The sequence below is a fragment of the Stegodyphus dumicola genome, chromosome 10 (assembly GCF_044657685.1).
Source record: "Stegodyphus dumicola isolate Sdum_Otavi_A_Nest chromosome 10, ASM4465768v1".
Lineage (NCBI taxonomy): Eukaryota > Metazoa > Arthropoda > Arachnida > Araneae > Eresidae > Stegodyphus > Stegodyphus dumicola.
This window is the reverse complement of record NC_140777.1, coordinates 132,155,791-132,172,970: the sequence shown is the minus strand read 5'-3', so window position 1 is coordinate 132,172,970 and position 17,180 is coordinate 132,155,791. Positions and strand designations below refer to the sequence as shown.

Below are 17,180 nucleotides of genomic sequence, written 5' to 3'. Positions count from 1 at the left end.
AGCGAATTCTTATTTGTTTTATGCTTATGGATAATTAAATTATTAAAAGCAAAGGAAACATTTTATTGCAAAGCAGAAAATTACTCTCCTGTAATAAAATGCTTCTGTATGATGAAGTTTATAAAAAAAGTTCACGTTTGTCGTTTTCAAATATAAATAAATACATTTTTATATAAAAATTAATTCAGTGCCTCACAAGCTAATTAAGTTTCTTTTTTTTAAGAGGTTATATATTTATTATTGTCATTTTTGTCGTGCATATAAGATTTTCATTGCATTACGTCGAAGTTATTAAACTTAGATGTTATTAATACAGCTGAAGGTAAGTCGAAGAGTGTTACACAGCTGAACATGTCGTGTGTATATATATGCTTATACATATACATGACGTGATGGGATATTTCGTTTAATTAGATTTTCTTGAAACTTTTCACATTCACAATTATTTATCTTGTTTAATTTAATGACTTTAATTCCAATCCAGCCCTTCCTAAAGCTTTTAAAATTCCATTAACTCCTTTTTTCCAATTTACGTGACTATTTGTGCCGATAGATGGCGCTACCTTCTCGTTTGCTTTACTCCTTTTGAATATAAATACAATCGTGGTTTAGGGACCTGTGCCCGTTTGCCCTCGAAATCGATAGCATTTTGACTAAAATCCACGCTAAACACAAGGCTGTTGCTTTGCCAGTTTTATGTTTTACTTTGGCGTATTTCTTTTCTGTCATGTTTTATGTTTTACTTTGGCGTATTTCTTTTCTGTCATGTTTTATGTTTTACTTTGGCGTATTTCTTTTCTGTCATGTTTTATGTTTTACTTTGGCGTATTTCTTTTCTGTCATGTTTTATGTTTTACTTTGGCGTATTTCTTTTCTGTCATGTTTTATGTTTTACTTTGGCGTATTTCTTTTCTGTCATGTTTTATGTTTTACTTTGGCGTATTTCTTTTCTGTCATGTTTTATGTTTTACTTTGGCGTATTTCTTTTCTGTCATGTTTTATGTTTTACTTTGGCGTATTTCTTTTCTGTCATGTTTTATGTTTTACTTTGGCGTATTTCTTTTCTGTCATGTTTTATGTTTTACTTTGGCGTATTTCTTTTCTGTCATGTTTTATGTTTTACTTTGGCGTATTTCTTTTCTGTCATGTTTTATGTTTTACTTTGGCGTATTTCTTTTCTGTCATGTTTTATGTTTTACTTTGGCGTATTTCTTTTCTGTCATGTTTTATGTTTTACTTTGGCGTATTTCTTTTCTGTCATGTTTTATGTTTTACTTTGGCGTATTTCTTTTCTGTCATGTTTTATGTTTTACTTTGGCGTATTTCTTTTCTGTCATGTTTTATGTTTTACTTTGGCGTATTTCTTTTCTGTCATGTTTTATGTTTTACTTTGGCGTATTTCTTTTCTGTCATGTTTTATGTTTTACTTTGGCGTATTTCTTTTCTGTCATGTTTTATGTTTTACTTTGGCGTATTTCTTTTCTGTCATGTTTTATGTTTTACTTTGGCGTATTTCTTTTCTGTCATGTTTTATGTTTTACTTTGGCGTATTTCTTTTCTGTCATGTTTTATGTTTTACTTTGGCGTATTTCTTTTCTGTCATGTTTTATGTTTTACTTTGGCGTATTTCTTTTCTGTCATGTTTTATGTTTTACTTTGGCGTATTTCTTTTCTGTCATGTTTTATGTTTTACTTTGGCGTATTTCTTTTCTGTCATGTTTTATGTTTTACTTTGGCGTATTTCTTTTCTGTCATGTTTTATGTTTTACTTTGGCGTATTTCTTTTCTGTCATGTTTTATGTTTTACTTTGGCGTATTTCTTTTCTGTCATGTGTAGATCTAATTTATCATGGGCGATTATTAATTTACTTTTAAAATTAAAACGATTTAGTTTAACTAATTTCAGCAATTTAAAAGCAATGAATATGTATTTTAATTTATTTTTTGTACTATCACTAATGTAATTTATAACACATCTAGCTCGCAGGAAACAAATATATCTGTCTAATAATTTCTATAAACATTTCCAGGATTACTTTAATTAAAAGAAATTATTTCTAGCACACTTTTAACATACTCTGACACAATAATCGCTTGCTTCCCACTTAACTGTAGTTCAGACTTTGTATAATTTATAACAGTATTTGCTCTAGTACTGTACTATGTAAACATTCTGTAATGTGTATCTTAAGTTACAGTTGAATGTGAAGAATCTTAAACTATATAGTAAGCGAATAATCACTTGAGTTCGTGAGACAGTAAATAAACTTGGAAAGGGTTAAAAGACCTTTTATTATTCAAATAAGATTTAACAGAACTCCTTACAATAAAGCCGACACTCGGGCTTGAACTTAGGAACCTAAGAATTAAAACTTAACTAATCTTAACTAAAAGGATATAGCCGAAACTATCAAGATTCTAACGGAGTTGGCCCCTTAACGCTAATTGACTACGAAGGGCCTAAAGTACGGCCGAGCGTAATAATAGCTTAAGAGAGAGTAGCCTAAAAAGGCGGATGCGTGTTAGCCAGAATCTCTGGTTCTCTCTGACTAAGACAGTAGAACATCTCGGTTAAATACCGCTCTTCCTCGATTTGCATTCAAACTTGATTCTAAAGCTACGTTCTGGTCGGAAGTGGTAAGTTGAGATTAAGAGCAATAGGAAAGGAAGTTTAACTCAAAATTTAACTGTTAATAAAATTAATATAGTCTTTACAACTTAATTAAAGATGTTTCTAATACCAATATATTTGTATTTACTAAAGCTTATTTTCTTTGCTGGCTCTTGCATTTATGTTTGTTATTTCTATTTGGCTTCAAAAAGTAAAACTTAGTTAGTAACAACCCTCAATTTTTTTAAAGCGGAGGCTTATTAGTTCTCTTCTTCGGAAAGAGCCAAGACCCCCTGTAGTGTCTAAAAGAAAACTTCTTTCGTTTTATGTGGTCGTTAAATTCCCCAGGAAAATGGATCATTTACCGCTTTGGTCCACGCAGTTGGACTATACACAGTAAAAAACGTTAAGATGATTTATTTTAGAATAATGGTAAAATTATTATCACACACAAAAAACAAACTGTCTACAAAAGAAAAGTGCATAGTTAATGTAAGTCATAGCAGGTAATCATTAATCGATTTCATACTGACTTCTGACGAACTAAAAGAAGTAACAAAAACAAAAGCACAGTTCTTTTTAGCCCAAAGGGGGGACATTAGCCCCGAATGGGTATATTGACTTCTGATGAACTAAAAGAAGTAACAAGGCATTTTGGCATATAGATATAAGGCGTATAACTTTTCAAATTGTTGCCACCAAATCTTATCGCCCTGTATTATATTTAAAGAAATTAAATAATGAAGAATCCGTATGAATGCATGTATATTTGTGAAATTGTTAAAAAACAAAGCTATCTACAGCCATCAAATTTTGAATAACGTAGTCCTCCACCCGAATGTGGGCATCTGGAAACCCGAATTTTGAATTTCGAATTTGTTTTATTATCTATTTAAAACTATCTATTTTATCTATATTGCAAAACTAACGAATTTTTGGATTAGCAAACTCAACCATTTCAAAGCTAGTAGTGGTGACACTGTACGAAAAAAAAAAAACATTTTTATCTCCAGCGCGTGAAAATGTCTTTCGGAAATTATAAAGATGGGCTGTTTATAAATATTTTGTGATTTTGCCGTTGAATCGAATTTTATGTGGCGAAGTGATATTTTATAAATAAAAAAAAACATGCAAAAGTTTAATAATAAAAAGACCCCAAAAAAATTATAAAGCCATCTTATTAAGAAAATTTAACATTGATATGATGAACTGAGAAAAGACTGGGGGGAAACAGAGAAGTGTATGCCAACACTTAACGCTGCATCGGGAGTTCTGAATGTATACTGCTTTTAAAATTTTTGTAAAAGTTAGTAGACTGCGAGCTTATCAAGAGCGTAAGAAGCCTTAACAAACCCTTTCGGGCGACCATTAAAATCTGAAAGCGTTCAGATTTTTGTTATTATCTTTTGTTTTGAATATTGATTTAATGTACTTAACTACGTAGACAATATTCTATATCTGTTTTCCAGGTTACATTGCTTGAAAAGGCAGCTTAATTGTTAATAGTACTTTTCCGTTATTTATAATATGTTATTCTTCTATCCTGTTCTCATTAGTTAACCATGGACGTAGCCTTCGGTATCAACCCGGAAAATGTTTCACCGTTTTTCTTCCTCCGCACTTCGAAGATCTTAAGGGGTTATCACATCTAGCGACGGTCACTGCTAGACGGGACTTCTCTGAGAAACGAGATTCTGGTAGCACTGGTTTAAACGGGAGGATTCCTAGAAAAAACAGCTCTGTCGGAAGCGAAGTCCCCCCCCCAAGCTACGGAAACAATGTACCGGCTACACGGGATTTTTGGTGTCCCGGGTAGAGATCAACCAATCAGACGAAAGTTCTGTTTCTGAAGGATCACGTGATCCCAATCTGAGCAATAATCGATTACTGTTTGGCGTTCAATAAGTGAATGGTAAACTAGATGCGTAAGTTTCGTGGAAATGTGCGGGTTATGAGAATTGTCCCTTTCGACATCTAGTCCCTCGTAGCGGAAATATATGTGATTGGGATTTTAGGATGACGAAGATTGTATGATGGAGCAAAACTTTTAATAAGTTTGGTTAAATGTTAATATAGAGTAATGCTAATAATACTGTGATTTAGTATGTAAATAGCTGAAACATTTAGAACGGAAAGAGAATTCTCTGCTGTTTATCAGATAAATTACTGTTTAATGACGCCCTTCCCCGCCGAAATGAAGCATTTTCGCATTTAAGTACGTGAAAAGTCGATGTATTGTTTGAAACGTTAAATATTTCTGTTATCTTTATCTAGATTAATAATAACGGTAAAGGAAAAAACAAGATGCGAACAAATTTTAATCTTGTTTGTTCGCTTCCAACAAAGGACAACAACTGAAGCGAAGTTGTCTAGCTAGATTTTAATTGCAGTTTAATCCCTGGCAAAATTCAGGAAAGAATTTAGGAAAAAAAAAAAAAACTGTTTTTAAAATAAAGGGATTCTAACAAGCTACGCACCAGTGATCCGGCACTCTTCAGCATTAATGAACGCGCCCGCTTCTTTAAAAGACCCACGCGCTCGCTACCCGCATGGAAAACTTTGTCTGGCTGCCCTAAATCCTCCTCCCGCCGCTTGGTGGCTCTGCCTGTCTTTTCCTTGCTTTTACGCCTTTCTTCTTCCTCGAGTCTCTTGGGGCATAAAATGCCGCGGTTTTTCGAAGCGTATAATGAAAGTCATATTTCACAGACCCTTTTATGAGTAATTCCAGGGGCCTTCTGGGATTATAATGTGGTTGTAATACTGTTCCTAAACGCCGTTTTACATGAGTTACAACTTTGCCTGCGCGTTTTTAAATGACTTTCGTCTGGGTTGAGTATCACGTGCACCGGTCGGTGGGTTCCTGTTATGCAGAGAACGCTTACAGATTCGCTGTTTGGGATGGGTTTTTTAAAATGCTTTCCGTTTATGATTTCTTAATGTAGCCTGTCTCTGCTTTCGTTTTCCACAAGCGTTACATCTTGTGATTTATTGTGGTGTTGCTAGTATAAAATCATTTTCCGGTGAGGTAAATCATGGTGGTGTTGGTAATGAGCAGTTCGGAGTTTTAAATAAAATGAAAAGCCTTTATGGTGGAAAGTGGACCGATGACGCATCAGAATGTGTTTAATACACTGTGGTAAAATTTTAAAGATATTTCCTCTTATGTATTTGATTTTATGTCCTTCGTGAATAGGTAATCGACGATGAGGTTTGAGTTTGGTATATACCAGCGGTTCTCAACCTTTTCACTAACGCGAACCATCTGAACAAAAATTGAGAAACTTTAGTACCACCACTACATTTTACAATATATCTCAATTTCTCAATAGAAAAATTAAAAATATATATAATTTGCTATTTGTATTAAGTATGCACACATAAAAAATATTAGATTAAAAATTGGTTACCTTTTTAATTATCAGAATTTAACGTATAATACTTTAATTCTAAAATTGATTGTGAAATATGGGCCTGTTTAACTATTTCAGGGGCCGGGAAAGGCAATTAAATGTTTTCAGCAAAACTTTTGTTTTATTTACTTATATCAGGTATTAAAATGAAATTATTTGCTACAATTACACATATTTTGTTCAACACTCGTGAAAAATATGACCACCAGATACAATGCTTTCTTATGTAGTAGAACGAATAAATTGGAAGGAAGATTTTTAAGTGTTAGTTGCTCTTTTTTTTTTTTTTTCTCTTCAATGGCAGTTACAATGTAACCCAATCCATTAATCTATACAAGACCAGATGTGATGGTCTCTTTATTATGGATGCACCTAATAGGTGGGCCACCATCGCCTCCTATGAAGGGACGGGCAGTTACAACCATGCGTTCTCCGGGATTCGAACCAGGCCCTTCGGTATTGCAGTCAGCTTCCCTAACCACGATACCGACTGGGTGGCGTGTCAGTTGCTCCTTATTTCATTAATTATTCCATTATAATTTCTTTTAGAAAATAATTGTAAACGTTTAAATAATTTGATAAACAACTGAAAAATATTTAAAAACTATTAACGGAAGTTATTTAGCGTTACACATATAGTATTTCTATAATGTTTATATAGACAAAATATTATCATTATTTTCTCTGTTACAGAGATAATGCAGACATAATTAACTCAAGATAACTGTGATTCTTATTATCGTTTCTAATAGTGCTAATTATTCCTGTTCACGCACACACACAAGCAGCATATTTCTCCAACTATGGGAAACATGAATTTTTTATAAACAGGTGTTAATTTCATCAACATCTTTCTAAAAAAAGAGTCTGTTTCTCAGAGTGAGGGATATATGCTGCTTAAGATACTTTTACGATACTTTAAGATACTCTGGATTTTTTTCCATTTTCTCTAACTCTATGCCTAATTTTTCCTTAGTGGCTCTTTTATATTATTCTTTATTTTGATATGATTAGAGTCTTTATCATCTGTTTCCAATTTAGTTTTTAAAACCATTTTAACATAGTCTTTGAATAAATTGTTCGTTCTCCTTTCAAAATGCCAGACTTCATATATATTTAAAATTTTGTATCTTTTTTGCTGATTTAATTTCTTCTGTTGTTCAAGTACCTATGAAACTTCTTTCGTCATCATTATGCTGACATTCCTTATTTCTTAATTTATAACATTCTTCACACTTTCTTTTTTCGGCTAGAGATTTAAAATATTTGCATTGAATAATTTTTCAGCATAATTTATATAATGAAAATAATAATTTATATCCTTTAAAAGGCAATGCAGGATGATATAATTTTCTAGGTTACAGGATGATATAACACTTAATCAAACAATACCAATTTTTATCATATTTCATGCGGCTGTAAATTTTATAAGCATGTTTTATTAGATAATCATCTAAGAAATGAACAGTTGGATAGAGTGAAACACCATCAATATATTTTTTTTTTTTTCATTTCATATTGTAATTTGGTAGGTTCACATCTATCATTTGAGAAAGCATTTCTAGGATTTAAAGATTCTATAAAATACGTTTTCAATTCTTTTTTCGTATATCTTTTAATTTCTTTATCGTTTTCAAAATCACATTCCCATATCACAACGAGTTCACGGCCTACGTCTTTTATCGTGTTATCTGTTTCTATTTTTTTTTTTTTTTCATATATATATTTTATGCATATTTGTTTATACATATTTATTTACTGTGCTTTCGGCAAAACATCTAATACACCCATGCCAATAACATTCATGAAATTGATAGACTCTATTTTCATAAAATCCCTCTATATTATATGTTTTATTATTTACATTCAGTTTTTCCCCTTTAGAGCAGGATGTATATCAATATTATATGTATGAGATGGATAATCTAAGCAAGCAAGAACAAGATATTTTACTATATTGAACCTTTTAAAATAATTTCTTCGTCAATAACAATAGTAGTTGCTTAATAAGAATTTAGCTCTATAAATAGCCGTACATAAACCAGCTAGTGTAACATATTTAAAGGGATCAATATCTGCATTTTTTAAAATTATTTTTCTAAATTTTGAATATCCTTTTCTCAAAATATCTACATCAGATCTACAATATAAGTTTTTTTTACTAATAACGGCTACGGCGCTTGCATTACTTTTCGATTTTTTATCCGCATCAACTAATTTGTGAATTTCTTCTTCTCAGATAGTTTATTTTTCTAACTCGAGTTTACCGGTGGATTAACCTGACAAAAATTATTTGCGATACATTCGATAGTAATTCGCTTTCTCGTTATTGTGTCTTTACAAGTCCATATCTTCGATAATATACAGAATTTTTCCAAGTTTTTGCTGATTACTCATTCAATGGGTATGTCTGAAAGTTTCAGGAACATAAAATCAAACGAACATCAACATTCGCATCGCTGTTTTTATCTCGCTTCAAAAACGCTGTACAAGGCATTTTTAAAGAGAACTTCGGATATAAATATGACACTAAAGCTGGAATTTCATTTTTATCCAAAAAATAGTCTGAACCATGTTTTATATGCCATAACAACACTAACCTAGAGTTTTTAAGTCTTAATAAATTTGTTAATTTATTGTGCATAACATTTTTAAGCATCCATAAAACGATGTTTTTATTTCAGTTTATTCACCACTTTCTCTTTTTTTCTTTCAGGAGGTATACCGACTACGAAAGAAGAACTTTTAGTGGTAAATTTTGCAACTTTGTTATACACATTTTGTTTTATATCGCCTTTGGTATTGTTGGGTATTTTTATATGTGCGTGTGTCCCTTAATTAAACCGAGTCCTAAGAGATCTAATTAAGATAGTATCTTTCAAAAAGGCCCGTTGCTTCATTATCAATCCGGGCATTTTATCGGCACTTTTTGCCGTGTTGAAGGCAGCCAACGAACCTCCCGGATTAATGGGCCGGAAAGGAAATTAACTCTGCGTGGAATTTCATCACCCGTGAAATCGTTGTTTGAATCAATTTCGCTATTTTTATGGTGGCGTGGCCCAACTTTTCTCTATAGTAGCTAATCGACTGATAAACTGGTTCATTACAGAAAGCGAAACAAGTCAGTGTCTGCGAGAAACTCGCTGTGGAATATAGCGTAATGCTACATTCCACACTCGCCATGTTTGGTCAAAATTAAGATTTAGTTTTGAGTATTTTATTGTAAAAATCGATGAGCGGAAACGTGGTCGAGAGCTAAGATTCTATCCGTTTTCTGAAATTAAATAATTACTTCGCCTTTATTTTAAATTACTGCTTCAAAGTATAGTGATACCACGGTTCATGGATGTAAAACATATGTTCCTGGAAGCAGTTCATTATCTGAAATGTTCGTAAACTGAAAGTAATTTCTGTATATTAATTAATATCAAGAACCAGTTTCTCAAGTGAGGACCACTTTTATGAACTAATATGTTCTATGCACCACTTTCTCTTGTCCCTTCGAAAAGCAATTTTTTCTTAGCATACATTACTACCAGTATATTATTATATTTTAAAAATAGAATTAATTAAAATTCATTTAATTTTATGCTGGTAGCCAATAATTAAATTAATAACAGAAAATTAATATTTGATTTTAATAATTCAAGGCTATTAGAATTTGAATAATCTTTATCGAATTAACCAAAAATTAAATAAATGCTGATACTCACACTAATGAGATGGAGAAGTTCTTGCGTAATTGTCTTATGTTTGGATGTATACTGGAAAGAAGCAGAACAGTTACAGTGTTGTTGCTAAGACTAGAGTGGTAAGTCCCTACGGGGGGAGGGACGGTTAACGATAATAAATTTATTAGGAACAGTTTATTGCAGTCATTCCCTAAGTAGCTAAATTTCAGTTTCAGCTTCTGTAATATAAGTATTTAATTTTTTATATAGTTATCTAACTCTTTTGAAATCTTTGCTCCGTAGAATAAATTTCCTGACATATGCATATGTTTGTATTTATCCCATCTAGTACATTGTTACATATAGATATCTAATTCTCGTAATATAAGTGTTCATTCCATTATTTGCTTAGCACATGAAATACCAAAACCAGTTTTGCGTAATGTCATTTATATATGTCTGCAGTGTAAAAATAATTTTTCACATTGATAGTCATAAAATGTAACACATTTGACTTATTTATACATCAAATGTAGTATTAATTTAATGCATTGTCATATGCATATGTATGTATATGTTACCGTGAAAGAGCGAAATTGGAGAATGTCGACTTTCACCGGAGAATATCAACATTCACCAAATACGTCGGTGAAAGATCGAATATTTCACTACATTCTTGTATATTCGGACCCTCACCAGTGTATGTCGACAATCACAGATATGCTCTGGTGAAAGTCGAAAAGAGAGGTCATAAAGTGCCATAATAGTTTAAGTTGTTGCATTAAATAAGATTTGAATCACATAATTTAGTAAGTTTTTTATTACTGTTATTTTATTTTCTCATTTAGAACGTACTGTATAATTAAGTAAGTTTTTAACTTCTATTATTTTCCTTTCTCATTTTGAATGTATTGTGTGTTTTAGGTTCTCATGTTCTTAAGTTCTTATTTCAAGTCTCAAGTGCGTTTATTCGCGACTGAATGACGGAGAAGAAAATATAATATTGTTATATGTTCACCATTCACCATTAGTACATGGTGAATGTCGACATTGACCGGTGTAAGTCAGAAATAAGAGTATTTGGAAAATTTTTCGGACATACAAAAAGAGACTATGTGAATGTTGACATTCACCGGTGAAAGTCGACATTCTCCAGATTTCGGTGTTTCACCGTAACATATATACCATATAATTCTCCTTATATGTAGCTATTCATTTATGTAACATGAATGTTTAATATGTAACACTGTGCTATTCAAAATATCTTGTAACAAAAGAAAAAAACATGTATTGAACGACAGGCCTTGTATGTCAGAGGGACAGATTCCGCAGAAATGAATGTCACGGCACGACCAAGGACGGATGTCATCTTCGAGATAAGAGTCTGGGGGAGGGGGAGAAAATTATAAACGATTGATATGTGTCATTTCCGAACTCTGAGAATTTCAACTGTAGTGTGGTAAATGGAGTTACTTTGAATTTTATTTTCGAAATCTAAGAAGATCACAAAAGGACTACTTGTGGTCCTCGGACCACAGACTGAGAACCACTGGATCAAGCCGTTCGTAGGCTACATATGATTGTGTATTTCAATTTATACTACAGTACTTTGTGTACATAAGAAAACTAATCTAAATCACTAAATTTAAGACAAAGGAAAGGTAAATATAATACTAAACAGATAAAAGAGTAACACTTAATTTAATTTTATCTTAGCTGTACGAAGGTGAGTTGAAGGGAGAAAAAGGAGAATGATGTGAAAGAGAAGAGATGTTATTGTTTGGGTGAGGAACCCCCTTGCCATAGAAACATCATATAACTAGCTTTCTTTATGGAGCTTCTTTTCTTGTTCTTTATCTCTTAGCGCCACTTTGGATGACTTAGATTCATTAGGTCTCTGCCTCATTAAGATTTTTACCTATATGATTTGTTGTAAATGTTTCTAAAGTGGAACATGTCATTGTTAATGAAATTGCTCATCCCATGGCACCTGCTTTATCAGGGTAATATTGTTCACTGAAACTTTGTACCTTAATTCCCCAATTTCGGGGAACAAGGAATTAGAATCATCTTCTCTCCGTTTCTTTCTTCTGAAAACATTTCTTAACGTAATCTCGTTTTGCTCTTGCTTCTGAAATTGTCAAGCTCTTCTATGCTGGCTTCCTTTTGCTGTGCTTTTACTAACGCATCCATGATTTCACTTTTAATTTTTAAGCCTATGATTGCTCATAGATACACAGTATCATAAATAACAAACAAAAGAAAAAAAAGTTCTCAGCATCAAAGCCCTAAGTCTTTGCTTGCAATATTATATGATCATAGTTTCCACCGGGCCGGATTCATGGTCTTATAAATCAATCACCCGCTGCCACGTTTTGTCAGCGAGTATTGGGCAATGCAGAGTATTAAAGTGATGTTTTTTCCAGCAGTCCTTGAGGGTTAACTCCGTGTCAGAGGTTACCTTAAAATCATTTGTTGTCGGCTTGCATTTTCAGTACTCGAAACAGCATTTATAATCCTAGCTAATTTTTGTTCATGACGAGAGGCATTCGAAATCCGAGGTACCGCTGCATATCTACAAATGATATTTTAGTAGCAAAATGCGGGAAATATCTCTTTAAATTTAAAGATGAAAAATAACTGTTTTCGATGCTGAAATATAATTAATAACGTTTTTCCGCATTTTGTTAAAGTGTTGTTTTTGTTGTAACTAATTTCATCAGAGCCTCGTCAGAACAAGCCCACTAAATTCATCGAGGGAAGGAGTACAAGATTACGCCTGTCGTTGGGTAGTCTTGAGCACCACATAGGTGAAAATACGATTTTGCGCAATCCCCCTCCCCCTCAATTTTGAGAGATAACATCTCGGGGGTTGGGACCGGTAGTCTCTCACCCCTCTTACCCTACCTACAAACAACACAAAAGGGTTTTCGGTTCGCCATATATTTAGAGTGCTATTGTGCCGCACAGACACTATAAATTTACAGGGACAGAGAACAGTGGACGGAACGCCAGAACTTCGTCAGTGACTTTTACAGGTATTGCTCTGCCGCACAACTGTACTCGATGGGCGTTCGGTTGCCTGGCATCAGAAGTTAGCCTGTTTCAGGCATTTGTAACATTTCTGAACTGGCATTATTTTTGTAAATTGTGGAATATAAGGAATTGAAACAGACATGATAGGGTCGTGACATATGACTATACATTTACATATACTAGACATTATACATATTAACATTATATGCACATTTACTATACTATACATTACACATATTAATATTATATATGCATTTACATATACTATACATTATACATATTAACATTATGTATGCATACTATACATTTACAATACTCATCCATGCCTGTTCCGGGATTCGAACCCGGACTTACGGTACGGTAGTCAGTTTCACTGATCGCTATCTCGTTTGGGCGGCAGATTAAAGTGTCATTTTTCTGGGACTTAAAACGCGAGTTCTTGAAAGTATCTGGAATTTTTTCAGAATGAAGCTCGGTTTAAGTTCGTTGGGGAAAAAATATATGCGAAATGATGAGGCTGCTTTGTTTGTTTTGGTCATTAATTTTTGTTAAAAAATTAATTTTTGTTAAAAAATTAAGTTCAACGTGTTTCAGAGAAGAGTATTTTCTCTTCTCTTCAGGAACGAACATTTATCTGCCGATCTCTATAATTGCTTAGGTAAAAGGTCTACTTTTTGAGCCACCATTTCTGATTGATATTAATGGTAAAATTATGTTTGGAAATGCGAAAGATTGTTTTTTTTTTTTTTTTTTTTTTGTTCAGTCATAAAGTACTATTATCTAAATAGCTTTACACTGGGTTTAGAAACAATACGTCTATAATTTCCCGTCTGTACATTTACTGTGCGCAAGATCTGAGCAACTTCTTTTTATGAGGAGGAAAACCCAGATACATGTACTGATGCACAGGAATAAAACGTGACATTTTTTCAAAAATTTGAAGTTTGAAAACAAAGTAAAACGTTACAAAATTTTTGCAATAAAATTATATCTCATTTTCAAAAAAAATCCAAGATAGTACTGTTTTAGCCTTTAAAAGCACTTATTGTAATAAGTGTTGATTGCTTAATTAGTTAATTGATTAATTATTGACTTAATTAATTCAGATAATGGGAGTATTTGTTTAAAGCATGGTTTTTTTAAATGTGTTATGTAAAAACATGTTATATCATAAAAGCATTCTTAATTGAATGGATTGGTAATGTTTGTATCGCCCTTTCATTAAACATTCCGTGATTAGTTTTATGGAAAATCTAAACTCATCTAACAACATGAAATTAACGATGTCGTAATCTTGAACGCAGTTGTCCTTTCCTAATACTTCGACACTTTTTGCTCCTATTTTCTATCAGTCAGAGTTCGAACTGTCTTTAATCAATACTCCCTCTTAAATCCGCAGTCTTTTTGTACCAAATGACAGTTATCAACGTAATTAAATATTCAAGAGCGTGAAAAGTTTTTTTTTTTTTTTTTTTTTGTGTGTGTGTGTGTGTGTTTAAGTCCAGACATTCAGACGCTTAACCTTTATATGACTGTAATTCGTGAAACCACGTTTCCCGGCACAATCACGCTATGGCTTCTTTTTTTCGAGCTCGCAATACATTAAATGATTTTAAGAATCAAAGGGACGATATATTTTTTCCAGAAGCATTAGCGGGAAAATATTCAGTCTATAGACCTTTCTGAGAATGATATACATATACATATATATATATATATTAAGGCGTTAATAGATATGTGGTATATAAAACATAATTTATGGAAGTGTTTTTTTAAGAAAGAGATCAGTTAACAAACTAATACTTAAAAAAAAAATTTAAAAATTTTTTAACGTTTTGTATGCTACCTTTATTTATTAAATATCATATTCTTCGCACTTAGACCATAAAATTCAATTCAACAGAAATATCGTAAAATAATTTTAAAATGAGCCTATTTTTAGAATTTCAGATACACAGTCTCGCGCGCTGGAGAGGAAACATGTTTTATTTTTTCGTACAGTGCTGCTATTGCTCGCTTTGAAATCGTTGACTTTGTTAATCAAAAATTCTTTAAAGTCTGACAGAAATCGGTAATAAAATAAATTCCAAATTAGGACTTCCACATGCCCATATTCGCTGGAGGATTACGTTATTCAAAACTGGATGGCTCTAGGTATCGTTGTTTTATCACAATGCGAGAAACTGTGGGTTTCCACTCTTTTATCTAACATCTAGATGTGTAGGAACCTCGTGATCAGATAAGCAAATAATCGCTTGAGTTAGTTCGGGAACAGAGAGGTAAAACTCAGGAAGGGTTAATTACCTTTTATTATTCCAAATAAGAGTGTATAGTAGGCTTCTTTCTCAGAGCGTACAGCAAAGCTTCCACTTGGTCTTGAACTGAAGAGTACTAAGAAATAAAGCTTAACTAACACTTAGCTAAAAGATATAGCCGAAGCAATAGAGAAAATTTGTAAGTAGTTGGCTCCAAATATCAAATAAGCTGGCAAAGTTATCAAGGGCCTGAAATAAGACCGAGCGTAGTAATAGCTTAGAGAGACGTAGCCAAAACGCGAACGCGCGCTAGTCAGAAACTCTGGCTCTCTAACGAATTCAACGGAACTTCGACTTAAATACCGCTCTTACTCATTTGCATTAAACGCGATTCTAAAAACACATTCTGTTAGGAAATTGTAAGTTGAAATTAAAAAGGATAGGAAAGTTGCTTTAACTAAAGAAAACTTAGGATAAATCTTGCAAAACATACATACATTTATGCAGATTCTTTATTATTTAATTTCTTTAAATATAATACAGGGTAAATATATTTAAATATATTTTGTGGCAACAGTTTGAAACGTTAATCAACGCAGAAAGTGAATCACCACCGCAAAATGCCAAAACGAAATTAATAACCCTTTTTGGGCTAACGTCCTTTGAGCTAAAAATTACAGTTTTTTTGCTTAAACTTTTCCTTTTCTCAGTCTTTTATAACAAGAAGTCTATGGCTTGCAAAAAAAATATATTCATGTTAATTTATTCCATTTAAAATGGAGAGAGATATATTTGCAAAGAGAGCTTAATATACTGTTACGAAATGTCCAGGCGCGGTAGGATAGCTTCCCCGCAAAGCAGGTTTAGGTTTGAAATAAAATGGCAAGAGAAGGCAGGGTTGCGACATTTGGCGAGAAATCGCCCATTTGGTGACACAATTGGCGATATGCTATGAACGGATGGAGAACCTTCTGGAACGAATTCTTACCGGTTCAGCCCAGAATGTTCTCGAACACAAACCCTGCTGGTACGCGGAGAGTCAGAGTGCGAGATAGTTTGTCTCGAGTTAGTCAGTCCGTGCAAAGTCGATCGAGTTGACAGCCGGGCAGCGAGTGCATCGAAAGAGTCTCTTAGTGTACCGCGGTTAGTACATCGTCGAGAGAGTGTGTTGAGCTCCGGGAACGACTGAACCGAAGAGTAGGGAACTGTGCTCTGTGTGTCGTCGAGAGCATCGCGAGTTGTAGCGTGGAGTGTCTCGGAGTCAGTGCGTGGAGTTCCGTGAACGACCGAGCAGAGTCGGGAGCTGTTCTCTGGTGCTTTGCAGTGAAGCTGTCTCCACCGTGATAGCCTGATAACCTGAAGGCTGTGTCGCTGATTGTTCCAGCAAGTATATAATAGATCTTCGACGACTATAAAACGTGACTTTGGAGCTGCCCTGATTAATATTGTTAAATAAAGTGTGTTTCGATATTCCATCAAGTATCGTCGTTATTCACTCCAATTCCACACAAACCCCGTACGAACGTGAAGGAAGAAAATAACGTAACAACTGGTGTCATAAAATAATGCAACAATACATGCACTCTTGCTGTGTGATATTTTCATTGTGTTATTGGTTGGAGTGTGATTTGTTATTCTTTTTTTTTTTTTTTTTTTTTTTTTTTTTTTTTCCCAAGCGAGAATTCAAATGTTCCATTTTTATGAAGCCGCTTGTCGCCTTTTGGCTGATTTGCTGTTTCCTATCATTACGGACTTGCATTTTCATTCTGACCTAGTAACCTGCGACCTGCTTCTACGCTGCTGACGATTTCTTTCAAAGCTATTATGTGTAATCACATCGAATCATTGGCAACGGTATGTATCTTCAAAGAGACTCAGCTACGAAAGATTATGCAAAACTTGTTTCGGATATGTATTATCCATTGACCTTAACTGAATAAACTATATTCAGTAATACTTTACTCTGGCACTGACTTTATTTAAAAGTAAGCAACGTAATTTTTTTCTACTAAAACACTTTTTCTTTTGAGAACAGAAAGCCTGCATTCGTAGCAATAGGTCGCAGTAATGTATCCAATACTTTTTACTATTATTCACATACATTTACGTAATTGCTTGAAAAATTTATTTTTTTTTCCAATATATGACATGAAAATACATTGTGCAAAGTCGTTAGTTTTTTTTTTTTTTTTTTGAA

The 17,180-nt window shown here is 33.3% G+C and overlaps 1 long non-coding RNA gene across 1 annotated transcript in view; it reads left to right on the top strand.

Moving 5' to 3' along the window:
* LOC146995107 (uncharacterized) overlaps positions 1 to 17,180 on the top strand; it is a 709,494-nt gene that overhangs the window by 345,727 nt on the left and 346,587 nt on the right. Inside the window, exon 3 of the long non-coding RNA XR_015043546.1 lies at positions 8,738 to 8,772. This is a non-coding gene — a long non-coding RNA (uncharacterized LOC146995107). The remainder of the gene's footprint in view (positions 1 to 8,737; positions 8,773 to 17,180) is intronic.